Source organism: Oncorhynchus mykiss, chromosome 3, assembly GCF_057628025.1.
Source record: "Oncorhynchus mykiss isolate SJ-2025 chromosome 3, ASM5762802v1, whole genome shotgun sequence".
Classification (NCBI taxonomy): domain Eukaryota; kingdom Metazoa; phylum Chordata; class Actinopteri; order Salmoniformes; family Salmonidae; genus Oncorhynchus; species Oncorhynchus mykiss.
In genome coordinates this window covers 30,665,913-30,678,282 of record NC_143024.1, presented here as the reverse complement: position 1 = coordinate 30,678,282, position 12,370 = coordinate 30,665,913, and the positions used below count along the sequence as shown (strand labels likewise).

The following is a 12,370-nucleotide window of genomic DNA, read 5'->3' as shown; positions in this document are numbered from 1 at the left end:
CCTAACATATATTCTCTTTTGTATGTGACAAATAACTGTTATTATGTAACATAACAGCACTGAAACAGACAAGTTAGAGCTTGGGTGCAAGGGTATCTCAATAAAAGCATATCCCTCTGAAGAAACAACATTGTATAAAGAACACACAGACTGTATGCCCTGACCTAAAGACTGAAGCAGAAGGAATGACCATTGATAGTCTTGAGGGCACAATACACTCCCCTCTCAACTAAATTAATGATATATTATGATCCCTTCATCTAACACACTCAAAAGGCCGGTATTGACTCTTCATTTCCTCCTTACACACACAGGCTAAAGAGATGGTTAATTTCTCCATAGGATTAATTACTTTGTCATCCATCAATCTGTGGGACCATGAAATAGCCACAGAGCCACTGAGTGAGCTGCCTGCAGGTTACTGGTGAAATTATAGCGTTGGAATCCCCATGGGGCGCATATTAATGAGTCTACACAGACGTGCTAACAATTCACATTAAAATGTAATGCATTCTTTAATTAATTAAGCTCTCATTTATAAACATCCAACACTTCCCACTCACTCCAAATGTGACCTAACAATAGAGTATTCATGTTTTATGTTAGAGGCGTAACATATTTAAATGTCATTAATACATGGACACCAAGATAAACATATTTTTTAAAATTCTATTAGCAGTATATAAAAAAAAGAGGGTTCCCCCATTTTAGACCAAATAATAATTGCACATTAATTTAACATTTTGGTCGGCATGGTCATGGTAACATTTGAGTTAAATTGGTGCAGAAGTGCTTGTATATCAAAGAGAACATTTCACATTTTAGCCATGAACTTCTTCATTTGAGAATGACTTAGAAAGGCAATCATGTACAACTCTCAAACAAGTGTGGGACATCCTATAAACTTAAGGTATGATTTTCATAGAGCCAGGTTAGAAACCACACAATACTGGTCCACTCCATAACATTCTAAACATTTTCAAGAGGGTCAGCATCTTTGCAGTCCAGAGTCCACATTAGTCTCAGATTGATCTAGGGGGTAATGGTTAATTATCAGAGTTACCCAGACAGGAGCAATAGCAGACAGCCAAAAGCACAGTGGGAGTTTTAGAGAAAGTGTAATCGCCAAGGTGCGTTAGCCATGTTCAGAGGAATGGCAAATCAAACGACCCAACGTACTGGAGAATATTTCAGGGTTTTACTGGAAATGATTTACAAAATACACAATGTTAACATTTTGATAAGACATTCTCTATGATGATGTTCCAGTTTTAAGAGTACCAGGCCTTTACTGGGGGATAACAGAATATTGGCTAGATTTGGTCCTTTCCAGTTTGGCTTTAACCTATCAAAGACATGTTTCTCTGGAGGTTAAACCATATTCTGTATCCATACTGTACATGTCCATATCACATCCACATAGCTTCATGTCAAACAGGGTCTGTTTTCTGCCACTTTAATATTCTAGCCACTTGCAGTATTGACTGATGAATTTGATGTAATTCAGAGACAACAATTTAGGTGTAAAAATAACAAGATAGAACAATGTTGATTTGATAAGGATGTATATATCTTCAAAAGGATGAAGACAGAAGTGGGAATTACCACAACACATGCTCTGTTTGACTGCTCAGCGCTGAGCCAAAATGTCTTCCTACCATAATCACTTTGTTGTTAACGACATCTGAGACATGCAGTGTCACCCCTGCCTTGTAATCAAACAAACCTCATTTGGGTCAGCCATTTTGGCTCCAGGTGAACATCTCAACATCATTATTATGGTCCTTAAAGCCCCACCTCTGTCCCCTACCAGAACCACAATGGACGCTGGTTGCCAGAGGAGCTGGTGAGAGAAGCAGGAACAGCTGTTCGTCATCTGTCTTGTCTTGTCACTGCCTGTCTCACTAGATTTCTCATTACATGTTGGGGCATTTTCTAAAGTTTTTGGTTGTAAATTTCATAATCCACGATGCACATCAGAAAGGACTGAGACTTTGTGTTTGAGATTTCCCTTCCAAGCCTCTCTCTCTCTCTCTCTCTCTCTCTCTCTCTCTCTCTCTCTCTCTCTCGCTGCCGGTGGGACCCGCTGCTGTCCTTGGGCTTTTCATCAGCTGCCATTTTCGACGGCATGCAGTAATTTCATGGCTCATTGCAAGCGCTGAAAACCTTTGAAACTGCAAAGGTTTGCCTGGCCCGGAGCCATTTAGGAAGCGATTAATTTAGCAAACAGAAGTGAGCCACTTTCTCCTCCTAGCCTTCGCATAATTTTTGGGCTTCTATCGGTATTTGAGTTAGAGTGAGCAATGTAATGACGATTTCTGTAATTGTGGCAGTGTGAAAATACTTCCTACCTCGACTGCCCTATCTAACTCCATCTCTCCTGACTGAACCTCGTCTGCTTCCTTGTACAGTGAGAGCACATACTGGAGCAGATTGAGAAGAGGAGGAATCACTTACGACAGGCTTGACCTTATTTCTTGTAGCAAGTTGTTAAAACATCTAAAGGAACATGTTTGTTTATTATGAGTTCAGACTCTCCCTGCTGTGTGAATCTCAAATTTCACATTTGTAATGTATGTACTTTGATACTACAGTACTGTATAATTCATCTGTCATACATTGAATAAAGACGATTTTTGGTGACTCTTTATCAGAACTTCAGCCATTATAAATGCTTATACATGTTTATAAATCCTGAAATATGTATTTATTAATGTGCTTATTAATGCATATTCATGTAAGTTATTCTAAAGTGTCACCTGTGTTACTGTTTTGTCTTTGGTGCTCTCTGAAAGTAATTTCTATTCTGTTGGGAGACTGTTTATGTGTATTTGACCAGTCTTCCTGAGGGCTGTGTGTGTAATCAGTCAGTGGTTGTGTGAAGCTCTGTGCAGCTAGGCATGGTAGAGGCAGAAGGCTGTGGGTTGACCAGCCATCCCCTACAGCTGTCCCCCTGCGTTCTGGCACACAATACTGACTGAAACATGAAAAAATTATCTGGCCTCACTGCAATTAATTTCTCTTTGCGGGGATACCTTCAGTTTTGACAACATAACATATAGCACGTTGTGTACAGAAAATCTGTCACTGCTCGGAACAAGAACAACAACCTACAAAAATCTGTTTTTCTCAAAGAGTCATTTCTCACTCCAATGGGGAGCTGTTGTCTAGCCTACATTTCACATGATGGACACACCATTGTAACGATTTCAAACTATTGTCAATACAGACAGTTCAAGTGAATGTTTTGTAATCCGTTATGGAATTGAATACTTTTCTACATGGTAACAACACAGATACCGCAATATTTAATCAACTGTGTACTTTCAAAAACAAACAAGACCCACTCCAATGTAAAGTACTGTAAGGTCAAGCACTCTTGACCATTTCTGGGAAAGAAAAGAGTAGGTTAAGGGGAGAGAGAGAAAAGGAGAGAGCTCACAGTAAGTAAAATGTTAAATAGATTCATATTTCTATTTTGGTGTGTGTGTGTGTGTGTGTGTGTGTGTGTGTGTGTGTGTGTGTGTGTGTGTGTGTGTGTGTGTGTGTGTGTGTGTGTGTGTGTGTGTGTGTGTGTGTGTGTGTGTGCTATGTTTAGGAAACAACTGCTTCCTTACCTGGATGCCTAGAACCACATCTGTTTCCTGTTTTAACATGGCAACACTGCAATCTCCCTATGCCATTCATTTTATTGAAACCCATTCACATAACCACAAGATACTGGGCAGCAGCGTTCAAACGTTCCCCCCACCCTGCTTATCATAAAGGTCCCACATGTCCTAGCAATATCCCCCAAATAAAAATGATACATTTCTCCTAATTATGTCTCTCGAACAATGTTGTTGGACAGCCAAAGACATGAAATGAAATAGTGTTCTGATACCGCGAAAGTGGAGTCAAGGTCTTATATTTTCATGGCAGGTACATTGGACAGATAACTATGAGGAAGAGAACAGTAATTATAGTGGGGAAATTACATCAGAAATTAAGGTAAATTGTGAAAGGGTTGGCTCTATAAATGGGTTTGAGCCATGGATTAAAAAGCCCATTAACTGGGAAGAGTCAGGTGTTTTCCTCACTGTGACCAAAAAACAAAACAAATGCACTAAATGTAAGACGGGGGGGGGGGGGGGGGGGTGTTTGCGTGTGTGTGTGTGTGTGTGTGTGTTGTGCCTGTTGGGGTTGAGAGGCGTATTGCAAATATAGCTTTTCAGTTTTGTGGTGATTTGTTGTCTATTGTTCCACACATAAACATACATTAATATATTGAAAGATGGGTGTGACTTGACTGAATGGTTGTACCAATTTATTCTCCCCCCAACATACATAAAAACAATTGTTGGTTCAGCTTACATTAGGGTAGAAAAGGCATGCCTCTCACTCACTGTTCAAAATCATGACGTTTCAGCCATCATCAGAAACAGCGTAGTTCAGTGTACTCCCATCTTTTCTGCACTTCTGTGGACACGACCCTCTATCTCCCTGTGTGTCATGCCATGCACAGCATTCAAATTAAAAGAGCAGAAAATTGTCCTGCGAGCAAATTGTTGCTCATTGACTCTCTATATCAAAGCCAAAGGATCAGAGTTTCACCGCAGTTGTTGCACCAGTTTTTATCAACCGCGTGTCTCATCTTTTCATTTTCAGCCCAGAGAAATGTACAGGTGTTGAGAGAGCTCCCCTGTCTGATAGAAGAGGAGACCGGGCCAACAAGGTGACCGGGCAAAATTAGATGAAGTTTTCTTTTTTCATTTAATCAAAGTTGCTCCAGTCTGATGCCTTCTCCCTGGGCCAGATGTCAAATGTTTTCTATTGATGTCAATGCAGAAGTAATCACAAAGTCAATCCATTCCACAGATGCCGACTAGCTAGTTTCTGCACCGACCCGTTAGTCTCACCACTGCATCACACTGTTCACTGAACACCTTTGAGGCATGTGAGATTATTTCCTCCATCTGAAGAAGTGTAACCTCTAGAAAAGAAGTCAATCACAGCATAAAGTAATTAAGCACATTATCAACGGTGAGGTTAATTAGAGGGCTAGCTAGACCAGTAGCATTGCAAACAGCAGCACACACACACACACAGTATTTCCTTCTTTTTTTTTTAAACATTAACCTACAGAAGCTGATTCTCACTGTTTGGATTCTGAAATGGATTAAAACAACTTTCAATCAAATTCAATTAATGAATACTCTATGTAGATCAAAGCTATTTCAATGTTTTGTCCTAACATTGCATGGCTCTGCTGCTGGCTCTTTTTACTGAACCAGTCAAACAATTCATTGAATTGCATCAATTTAGACTACCACTCCATTAGAGGCAGAAGAGTGGCACATTAAAGGTAGCATTTCCAAGCACACATTAGGCTACCTGTGATTTGATGTATTGAATGCTGTTGTTTATAACATGAAAGAAGAGCACTGTGCTGAAATATCACAAGACACTGCAGACAGCCTCTATCTCTGAAGCACAGCCCAGTCTGAAACGGCACATGGTTGCATGGTTACAATAGCAAGGCTATTCCATAATTATTGACAACCAACATATACTCTCTCTCTTGTTTCAGAGTGATATGTCCCTCATGCGCCACTCAATGTCAGCTATGTGAAGATGGTCCTATCTAGCGAACCCTGTTTCTGGAACTCGTGGCTGAATAGGTAAACCATAGTAAAGATATGTAACAGGGATTTCTTCTGTCTCCATGTTTGTTCCTCATATAGTTATCGAAATAGTCATTTTAGTTGAGCTTTCTGTGCTTGACAAAGCTGTGGTACTTCTTTTGTTTAAAAACAAAAAGCATAAGGACTGCTCAGCCATGACAAAACAGATGCTTGCATAAAACTTTAAAGCAGGGATATAGACAGACAGCTCAAATTCTCTCTCTCTCGCCCTCTCTTTCTCTCTCTCTCTCTCTCTCTCTCTATTTCTCTCTCCCTCTTTCTCTCTCTCCCTCTCTGTCTCTCCCTCTCTCTTTCTCTCTCCCTCTTTCTCTCTCTCCCTCTCTCATTCTCTCTCTTTCTCTCTCCCTCTTTCTCTCTCTCCCTCTCTCATTCTCTCGCTTTCTCTCTCCCTCTTTCTCTCTCCCTCTTTCTCTCTCTCCCTCTCTCATTCTCTCTCTTTCTCTCTCCCCTCCTTTTTTTTCTTTAAAGGGCATGAAGGTTGAGATGGCTGGAGTCCAAGATCATCATGCCCGAGACCACACAGATGAGGAGAGATAACAGTTGTCTCTCTGTGAGCCTCTCTCACACAGCCTGCCATGTTTCTATACAAGTAGCAGGAGCAGGGAGGGATGTGGTGGAGGGAAGCCACCTGCGCCCGTGACATCACCGCTGTAGAGGCCAGGCCCAAAGGCTCCGTGGGCCCCCGCCTGCTTTATCGCGTATCATGTATCACCTGCAGTTCAACGTCAAGCCCAAAGAGACAGATTTCATCTGTCATCTCTGAGAGGATCTCAATATAATTCAGTCCAACCGATCTGACAACCATGCCGGCCGGGGAGTGGAGAGAGGAGAGAAGGGATTGAGTTGCCAAACCTAATCTTTCAGATGAGGAGGCCTTTTTCTGCCCAGTCATGTCCTTGTGTGCATTTGCAAAGGAGGGGATGAGATATCAGATCTGGCTGTTATTAGAAACAGCATCTTGGGTTAAGTGGGTCCTGTGGTTTCATTCCTGTTTAAATTGAATACATGAACAACTCAACTTACTGTTCGTTTTGTTTCAGGGTAATACAATACTATTTCACATGCTGAGGTATTTGAAGTACTCCAAGAATTTCATGTAGTTGTTCAAGGACAGTGGAGGGGATGTACAGTGCCTTCAGAAAGTATTCATACTTCTTGACTAATTCCACATGTTGTTGTGTTACAGCCTGAATTCAAAATGGATTAAATGAAAATGTCTTACCCATCTACACACAATACCCCATAATGACAAAGTGAAAACATGTTTTCAAAAAATGTTGCACATTTATTGAAAATGAAATACAGAAATCTCTCATTTACGTAACTATTCACACCCCTAAGTCAATACTTTGTAGAAGCACCTTTGGCAGTGACTACACCCAGCGATTTCTGGGTAAATCTGTAAGAGCTTTCCACACCTGGATTGTGCAACATTTAACCATTATTCTTTAAAAAAATAATTCAAGCTCTGTTAAATTGGTTGTTGATCATTGCAAGACAACCATTTTCAGGTCTTGCCATAGATTTCCAAGTAGATTAAAGTTAAAACGGCAACACAGCCCCTCAGGAACATTCCCTGTCTTTTTGGTAAGCAACTCCAGTGTAGATTAGGCCTTGTGTTTCAGGTTATTGTCCTGATGAAAGGAGAATTCATCTCAAGGTGTCTGGTGGAAAGCAGACTGAACCAGGTTCTCCTGGTTTTTGCCTGTGCTTAGATTAATTTAGTTTCTTTTTTATCCTGAAAAACTCCCCAGTCCTTAACAATTACAAGTACACCCATACCATGATGCAGCCACCACTATGCTTGAAAATATGAATATTGGTATTCAGTGATGTGTTGTATTGGATTTGCCCCAAACATAACATGTTGTACACAGAACAAAAAGTAAATTGCTTTGATACATTATTTTGCAGTAGTACTTTAGTGCCTTGTTGCAAACATGATGCATGTTTTGCAATATATTTTTTTCTGTACAGGCTTTCTTATTTTCACTCTGTCAATTAGGTTAGTATTGTGGAGTAACTACAATGTTGTTGATCCATCCTCAGTTTTCTCCTATCACATCCATTAAACTCTGTAACTCATGGTGAAATCCCTGAGCGGGTTCCTTCCTCTCCGGCAACTGAGTTGGGAAGGACGCATGTATCTTTGTAGTGATTGGGTGTATTGATACACCATCCAAAGTATAATTAATAACTTCACCATGCTCAACGGGATATTCATTGTCTGCTTTTTATTTTATTTGTACCCATCTAACAATAGGTACCCTTCTTTGCGAGGCATTGGAAAACATCTCTGGTCTCTGTGCTTAAATCTGTGTTTGAAATGCACTGCTCAACTGAGGCGCCTTACAGATAGTTGTATATGTGGGGTACAGAGATGAGGTAGTCTTTCAAAACTCATGTTAAACACTATTATTGCACACAGAGTGAATCCATGTAACTTATTATGTGACTTGTTTAGCACGTTTTTATTCCTGAACTTATTTAGGCTTGACATAACAAAGTGGTTGAATACTTATTGACTCTATCAGGTTTCAGGTACGACCCAGATGCAGACAGTGTCGAAGAAACAAAAGTGTACTTCTAATAGAGGGGCAGGCAAACGACAGATCAAAGTCAGGCAGAGGTCTGTAATCCAGAGAGGATGCAAAAGGTCCAGAACGGCAGGCAGGCTCAGGGTCAGGGCAGGCAGTCTCAGGGTCAGGATATGCAGGCTCAGGGTCAGGGCAGGCAGTCTCAGGGTCAGGGCAGGCAGGCTCAGGGTCAGGGCAGGCAGCGGTCAGTAATCCAGTGAGGTGGGGCAAGGTATAGAATGGCAGGCAGGCTCAGGATCAGGACAGGCAGAACGGTCAAAGCCGGGAAGGACTAGAAAACAGGAGCAAGAACAGACAGGAGCAGGGGAACAAACACTGGTAGGTTTCACAGACAAAACAAAATGGCAACAAACAGAGAAGACAGGTATAAATATACAGGGGATCATTGGGAAGATGGGCACCACCTGGAAGTGTGATGACAAGCACAAAGACAGGTGAAACAGATCAGGGTGTGACAGACTCAAGCTTTTCATTTGTAAATAATTTGTACACATTTCTAAAAACATAATTCCACTTTGACATTATGGGTTATTGTGTGTAGGCCAATAAATTCAGGCTGTAACACAACAAAACAGAGGTGGGCCCAAGTCATTGTTTTACAAGTCACAAGTAAGTCTCAAGTCTTAGTCCTAAACAAGTGTGCTCTTCATCAAATGTAATACCATTTCATATATTTAACAAGAGTATTAGTTAGTATACTAAATTTACGCAAATCATGAATGCTTTTAAAAATATCTATATATTTATTACTTTCAAATAAACGTTGTATTTCCATGGAATTTCATGGGCAGCCATGAGAACCCCCACCCCCCCGATGGTGATCGACTATCGATGATCGCTATGGGGCGCAATCGGGCGATGTAGGCTTGTACACACTCGCCCAACCTTAACACACACACACACACACTCTCTCTGTGTGGTTACAGTAGGCTAACGTATGTCAATGGTTTTAGGAACAACAGTAACATCAGGCAGGATTTAGGCTACTAACTGCCTAGCCAGTTGTAGCTCCATCTTGGGTGCAATGATCACGTTCCCGCTCTGACTGACTGTGTGGAGGCTCATTGATTTAACGTTACGTTAGCCTACATGATACACCAGCAAAGTAATAAATATATAGCTGTTGGCTATATTAGCCACGACTTACCGTTTCTTGTGCTACTTCAAATATCGAACAAAGTTGGAAATTGTTGTGAATTCACTTGCTGACGTTCCTCTGCACTGCCACGCACAACTTTTTCTCACCTGGCACAATTTGATTGGCTGCTGTCCGATTCTAACTGTAATCTGTTAAATGAAGAGTTGATGCGCTGCACTTTTTTAAACAGCATCATTTTTAATATTTGGGCTTTGGGAGGGTATCAAGTCAGGTCGAGTCATAAGGCTCAAGGTCAAGTCGCACCTCTGCAACAAAATGTGGAGAAAGTCAAAGGGTGTTAATACTTTCTGAAGGCACTGTACATGTACAGTAGTAGCTACTTATGTATGTCAAGACAAAATCTCTCACAGTTATCCATGATTATTTACTAAATCACTTCCATTGAAAATGAAACTTATTTTCAAGATTGTCACAAAAGACATGTTGTTGGTGTAGATGTGTAGGAAAACACTTAGCATTTTGAACACGTGTAAAAAGAAGTAGAGAGAAAACCCAATATACGTCCATAAATGCCGTAAGCAAAACCATAAATGGTATCAAAAAGCATAACTTAATTAGAAAGACTAATCAACGTTAATGTCTTCATATTTAGTGAATCAGGGTGGCATAATTAGGCTAGTGGTTCCCGTCTCCACTCTTAGTACAGTCATGGCACTAACAAGGCTTGATGTTGTCTAGAATGGCCGCCCACATAAAACTGCTAATTGCAGGTCTTGGCCCTCCAGCACACTCCCAGTCATAAAGACAACAAGTGAAATTGGTCGTTTTAGTGATGTGGCGTTAATAAATAACGACACTTTTAAAACAGACGTTTTTTGGAGAACTCCCAAAACCCATTCCCAGACATGTTGAGAACTCGGCACACTGTCCTTTCCTTTCAAATTACGATTTTCCTTGTATTTAAAGCCTGATGTGCAAATGTGTTTGGCTAGTCAACAATATCTTACATAAAAGGTAATGCTACAAGATGTTTACAGTATAAGACTACATTATAAAATAAAACAACCTAGCTAACAAAGGAACCAAGCGTGGCTCCTCTCTGCTGCATGTTTTAACATGAGTAAATATCTGTCCATAATAACATGTTTCTCTCTCTCACCTCTTCCATAATGAGAGGAGAACGTTTATATAACAGGTGCATATACGATGAACAGCCAAATGTGGTAGAGAGGTAGCTGATTTATTTAAAAACTTTCCCCTCCTGAGGACCTGATCCTTCGGCATTGTTCAAGGTTAACCAACCACTGTCTTATAACTATTATTATTCTTTCTTAATCGGTTTATAAATATTTATGAATCGCCAAAGCTACCCCCACCCACCGTCTTGCAGCAGCTAGTATGGAAGCTCCACCTAAATACATTCCAGGGGCTGAGCTGAGGCGACCATGGGTTTGTAAGGGAGATAGTGCGGGCAGGAGATTTGTGACAGAGCAGAGTATGAAACCCATCAGTTGATGAGTGGAAATCCCTGCTTTCTAATTAATAGAGGTACACAGGCCAGGGGATAAGGAGGATCAGGGAAATGACATCAGGAAGAAGATACCATCACTCATTTCTGAGGCCCTTTGTCACACTTCAGAATCTGCTGTAATGAATCACTCAAGCATTCTGCAAGATACATTTAAATGGTTGGAGAAAATTCATTGTCCGGTGGAGAGCATTTCGATAAGGATCTTTTCTTCTCGCCTCTCTCTCTCTCCCTCTTCTTCGTCCTCTTCTTCTTTTTCTTCTTTGTCAAAGAAAAGGGGCCTCCTGATCAAAAAACGAAATCAAGACCAAGGCCAAGCAACAGGTGCAGTCTCTGAAAAGCTGCTGCTGGAATCTGCAAGTGGACCTGCAAGCTTTTCAGGTGAGAGAAAGCAGATCTGAGATGTTGCAGGAGAAAGGGGAGGATTAACAGCCATAGGGTCAACAGGAAGTATCAAGGTCAGGTCAGGGAGGTGAAATAAAGTACAATATAACACAATCTACCATTCTTCAAAGGTTGTAGGCTGCTTCTTCTGTGTGTGACTGTAGAAACTCAGGCAGGCGTTAGGTTGAGATGAGCCAGGAATGACGACCTCCCTGTTTATTTAGCTGTTCTTTGACATCTATGTGTTTGTGCTAATGTAAGGTTATTTTACAGTAGGTTAACCGCTGGCTTATTGTTGTTCGTCGTATTGTTTCTTTGATCAGTGAAAGCAGTGAGGGGTATGTTGTTATGAATGTGGACAGTACGGTTGCATGTAGGGAAGTGATCTCTGTGTTGTGTAGAATATTGTGATTTCTGTTAAGAAGAAGACTGTTGATGATGATTGGATTTATTTTCTAGATGTTTTCTATGCATTACTTACTAATAAAAATGTACTGCACAGTTGATCTGATGGATTGGAAAGGGCCTATTGAACTGTTGAAGGCTACAGCTGTAGGGCTCTATGATAGGGTTATAGGGCTCTGTGTGTGTGCCATTCTGCGTAAGAAATGTACCTGTGATGCATTGTGCACAGTGGCTCATAGACAATGTCCCCAAAATAACTTACTTTACTGTTTGAGTTGATTTAATTGAGTCATTTCTTGTTATAACTTGGACCATGGAAAAAGTAACTGGAAAACAACATCTTCTCCCTTCAAGAGGCCTTTGAAGCAAATTACTATTCCAGAATATACTTTTCATACATGTCATAAGGAGGCAAAATGGGAATTAACAAAGCAATAGTAGCTGTTGCAAGGTTCACAAAACTGGCAGTTCAAATGCAACGACTGTACTATATACTCAAATATCCTTTAGTCTTTCTGATGGTTACATTTGAAGCTAAATTCAGTGAGGAAACAAAATGCTGTACTGTATATCTGGCAGTATCATATATTCTCCCAGGGGCTATACTAAGGCTGCCCATGGACAATACTACTCTAATTTGTTAAATGTGCACAAGCATATTGCAAAAAACGGT

General features: G+C 40.7%; 1 long non-coding RNA gene across 1 annotated transcript in view; it reads left to right on the top strand.

The window, feature by feature from the left end:
* Positions 1-8,740, top strand: part of LOC149984499 (uncharacterized) — a 64,360-nt gene extending 55,620 nt beyond the window's left edge. Inside the window, exons 3-4 of the long non-coding RNA XR_016493521.1 lie at positions 5,570-5,660; positions 6,153-8,740. This is a non-coding gene — a long non-coding RNA (uncharacterized LOC149984499). The remainder of the gene's footprint in view (positions 1-5,569; positions 5,661-6,152) is intronic.
* The last annotated feature ends 3,630 nt before the right edge of the window (positions 8,741-12,370 follow it).